Source organism: Ailuropoda melanoleuca, chromosome 9 (genome assembly GCF_002007445.2).
Source record: "Ailuropoda melanoleuca isolate Jingjing chromosome 9, ASM200744v2, whole genome shotgun sequence".
NCBI lineage: Eukaryota > Metazoa > Chordata > Mammalia > Carnivora > Ursidae > Ailuropoda > Ailuropoda melanoleuca.
This window is the reverse complement of record NC_048226.1, coordinates 23,606,312-23,611,587: the sequence shown is the minus strand read 5'-3', so window position 1 is coordinate 23,611,587 and position 5,276 is coordinate 23,606,312.

The following is a 5,276-nucleotide window of genomic DNA, read 5'->3' as shown; positions in this document are numbered from 1 at the left end:
CCACATAATACAAAACATCCCCAAGACTTAGCTGACAATTTAAAGTATTATAAAGTAATATTCAATACAATAGGATTTCATCACCAAAAACTAATCTGGACAATACTTTTAGTTGCATTGACTTCCTCAAGACTTTTTTCACTGATACTACCCTTACATTTTACATTATATAAACTTTATGCTTACATTTTCCCCCCTATTGGGATATTTAGTGTTGGAGAAAATGTTTAGGCCTTACTTAAACCAGCCTCTTGGCACCCGCATCCCAATCATTCTCTTCCTCTTGGTTCCCCATCAGCACATGCAAAGCAACTATTCTGGTCCCTGCTGACAGAAGGCACCAAGGGCCTTGATATTGTGTACCTCATCTGTACCAGTCTTAACTTTGTAGATACTGGCACCTGTCCCACCATGTACTCTGCCTTGTAAAGATGCTCCCTCCTCTTTCCTCCCCTCCCTCCAATGGTCTAAAGAACAATAATTCAGAGTTGATGATCAACACAAGTTCCCTGGGTATCATCTCCACAAGGCTGTGCAAACCCAAAGCTGTAACATGTGCTCTTTATGTTCATCAGCCAGGGTATTCCATGATCACAGCTTCTGTTAATGATATGGTCATGTTATTTGTCATTCAAGCTCAAAACTTTGATCTGATCCCTTATTCTTTCCTCTTTATCTAAATACCCCATCCATCACCCATACTAGCAGTCCGTCCATCAAAATGTCCATTGTATCTCTTCTTTCTAACCTCAGGCTCCTTCCATAATTTGGAACAACATTAGTTTGTTTCAGTAATATTCCCTGAGTAGTCCTGACTCCAAGTTCTCCTTTTAACTTGTCATAATTACTGCTGCATTCTTCATACCCCTTCTCCACTCAAAAATCTGGACTTAATTTCTACTGCTTACATTTACATTTTTCTGCTTATATTAAGCACTCTCCAATCTGATGCAATTACTAACCTTATTTCTTTCCTACTACCTAAGTATGTACCTTCTGTTCTAATCAGCCCAATCTCCACACTGCCAATCAATGGTCATTTCACTTCCTCCTCAGTACCTAATATGGTGTGCATAGCCCCTATCTTCCTTTTAACTATGACATGTGTAATTTTCCATCTAGCCCCAGGACAACCATGTCTGTACCTGAGACAAATAGAAGAACCCCCCAGCCAGTGCTCAGCAACTTGTCCTTAAGTCAGCTTTGCTGATCAGCCCAACTTATCTTTCATTCCTGCCTTGTCCCATTTTTGAGCTTTTTCCCTGTCTTTAACACCAAGTCCCTGGTTTATGGTTCAATTCTAATAACCATACCCTTTTCCAACCCTCACCCAGTATTTCCATTTCATCTTCTTTCCACCCTATTCCCATTTCTAGCAATTTGAGGGGCTAGAGAACTGCCATTTGGGACAGCCACAGAGACAGGCTCTGTCCTGCTTCCTGGGGCTTTCAGATCCATGAGTCTTTCCTTCTGCATGCTGACAACACCCTCTCGATTTTTTGCCCACCTTCTTGTTCTTATATGTCTTTCAAATCCTGGCAGAGCCCTTTTCTGGTATTTTCAGCACTGTACCCTTTACCTGAGTGCCCCCCCTTTAGCCATATACATCCAGGGTACCAACCCTCCCTACACTAGACCCCAACAAGCACCTTCTCCTCAAAACCATGGAATGTGTAGCCTGTACAAAATTATTAAACACTTCATTTATTCTAAAAGCCAATATTCATTTTGCATATACTTGAGATGAGTCACTGTGTAAGGAACCTAGGAAAAAAATTAAAAAGATAAATTCTAGATTCTGCCTTACTGGCTCCAGTGAGGAGAGCTACTTACCCAGAGGTTGCTGATGCTACAGAAAGGCCACCCCTTCCCTGGATGGAATTCTTAAAATAAGATCAAAGGCCATAATTAGGGTTATGTATGCACCAAGACCCTCCCTCCTGCATTGTCTCTGATTTCCCAGGTCTTCCATTGTTGTATACTAATGCCCAGCAAGCTACTGACACAGACTATTTGAGGATGGGGAAGAGTTAACATAGTGGAATAGTAGGAAGACCTTATACTTGTTTGTCCCTATGCTAGATAATTATCAAATCATTCTGAACACCCAGTAAATCAATCTGAAGACTGAGAGAACAAACTGCACAACTAAAGGGAGAAGAGAGGCCACGTTATGGAAGGTAGGAGGTGCAGTGATGTGATTTGGGGGAGAAAAGAATCACTGATGCTACAGATGGGAGGGAGCTCTGATCATGGAGACAGGAGGGAGACAGAGAGAGAGAGAAAGAAAGCAACATGTAGGGGATTGCACAAGGAGAACACTTCCCCAAATCCATTGACTGGAAAAATGAAAGAGGCTGATTATTGCAAGTTTTTATAAGCAGCAAAGCTGAAAGTCTGAAGTTTTAGAAGTCACATCATCACCAAGGTCAAACCTGGCGGGCATAATGGTACTCCTGTGGAGGAGGGCAGAAGCCTGGTAGTGGACAGCATGCTCAGAGAATCTCCTGGGTCACGCTGGGAGAGACAGTTCCCCATCTCGGAGTGCATTTGGGAGAGGTGGCACTGCCTCTTTGGGGACAAGAGATCTGGGAGGTGCTCATGATGTGCTCATGAGCACATGAACAGAGATGTCTGCTGAGGGCAGCTAACCTGGATGCCAGCTTTTTGCTATGTTTTACCATAATATCCAAGCCCCTATGAGGTAAATATGACCATTTTTTTCAGACAAACTGGTACCAGACATAATGTGGTAAGACCCTCCCTCAGAGGATCAGCATGGATCCACACTGCATCCGGTCCCTAAAATTTGGAGTTTTGAAATCCAGCCGTGTACCTGAGATAAAGCACAGGAGCACCATGCTACCCGTGGCACATCACTAGCATAGATATAGACAGGGTGAAGGTAAGGATCAGATGGAAGTCTGAGACACAAGAGGTGAGATTGTTCACTCTTCTGAGCAGGGGTTTCTGAACAGCAGCAGGCTCAAACACCCCTTTCCAGGGAAGAGAGAGGACCAATACCATTTTTCATGCCCCCCATCAGCACAGACTTCACTGAATGGCACAGTACACACAGTGAAGGTGTGAGCTGATTACACCAAGCCCTGCCCCCATGCATTCTGTAAGTGCCTTTTTAAATAAAGAACCTATTGAGAACCAGATCAACAGCAGGACCCTCCCCCAGAAGACCACCCACAAACTCACCACATGCACCAGGTCTACTGATCATACAGTGATGCAAAGCTTCAGCTCCAGTAGAAATAGGTCCAGGAACAAGCTTTCCTAACACACAAAAGACAGACCTAGAAAAATGCCAAGATGAAGGAATTCACCCCAAAAGAAAGAATAAGAAGAGAAGGAGCTAATTAAAATAGATATAAGCACTATGCTTGAACCAAAATTTAAAACAACAATCATAAGGATACTACCTGGGCTTAAGAAAAGCATAGAAGAACCAGAGAGACCCTTGCTGCAAAGATAAAAGACCTGAAAACTGGTCAGACCAAAATAAAAATACTATAACTGAGATGTAAACTGACTGGATGTAATGACCCCAAGGATGGAAGTAGAAGAATGAATAGGGGATATAGAAGATAAAATTATGTGGAAATAATGAAGCTGATAAGAAGAAGGAAAGAAAAATATTAGATCATGAAAGTAGACTTAGGGAACTCAGTGACTCCATAAAGCATAACAACATTCATATCATTGGAGTCCCATAAGAGGAAGAGAAAAAGGGGCAGAAGATTTATTTGGGCAAATTATAGCTGAAAATTTCCCTAATCTGGGAAAGGAAGCAGACACCCAAATCCAGGAGGACACAGAATTCCCATCAAAATCAACAAAAGCTGGCTAACCACAAACACTGAAGTGAAATATAGAGATAAGGAAAGAATCTTGAAAGCATCAAGAGAAAAGAAAACCCTAAACCACAAGGGAAGACAAAGCAGGTTCACAGCAGATCTTTGTACAGAAACCTGGTAGGCCAGAAGGCACAGGTATGCTATATTCAACATGCTGACTGGGAAAAATAGTTAGTCCACAATACTTTATTCAGCTAGTCTGTCATTCAGAATATGTCATTTATAGACATAAAGAATTTCCCACACCAACAAAAACTAAAAGAGTTTGTGAACCCTAAACCAGCCCTACAAACAATATTAAAGAGGACTCTTTGAATGGGAAAGAAAGACAAAAAGCAACAAACAGTAGAAAGGAACAGAGAAAATCTCCAGAAAGAATGATTTTACAGGTAACAAAATGGCACTAAATTCATATCTATCAATAAACATACTGAATGTAAATGGACTAAATGCTCTAATCAAAAGACACAGAGTATCAGAATGGGTGAAGAAGAAGAAGAAGAAGAAGAAGAAGAAGAAGAAGAAGAAGAAGGAGGAGGTGATCTAGGGTGCCTGGCTGGTTCAACTGGTAGAGCATCTGACTCGTGATCTCTTGGTTGTGAGTTTGAGCCCCACATTGGGTATGAGGCCTAACTTAAAATTAAATTAAATTAAATAATTAAATTAAATTAAATTTAAAAATAAAATAAAAATAAACATAAAACCCATGTATATGCTTGCTACAAGAGACTCATTTTAGACCCAAAATTTCCTCCAGAGTGAAAGTGAAGGGATGGAGAATTTTCTATCATGCTGATGGATACAATAAGAAAGCCAGAGTAGCCATACTCATATCAGAAAAACCAGAATTTAAACCAAGGACTGTAACAAAAGATGAAGAAGAGCACTATATAATAATAGAGGGGTCTATTCAGGGAGGTTAAGATGGCGGAGGAGTAGGGTCCCCTGAGTTGAGCTGGATAGGTACCAGACCAGCAGGAATATCCACGGAATCAGCCTGAGACGCAGGAAGACATCTGGATCTCTACAAATGAACATCTCCAGCGCTGAGTATCGAGGTACGAAGCGGGGAGCCGTGAAACCGCGCACAGATACGAAGCTAAACAGAAGGGGGAGGGAGCCGCCGTGTCAGGGCGCCGGGAAGCGGTAGCCACCTGCAAGGGGGAGCGGACAGACCGCGGACCCGCACGCTTGAGACAGCAGGCTGAGAAGGGAGCTCCAGGAGCGCACGCGGGACGGCTGGCGGCTGGCGGGCCACCTGCACCGGGGAGCGGGCGGACCGCAGACCCGCACTCTGGAAACACCAGACTGAGTCCGTGAGCCGGGAGCCTGCGTCACCAAGCATCTCACGGAGCTCCAGAGCTCCGGTGTGCTCACTGGATCGAGGCTGAGACCGGGAGCTCCGGGAGC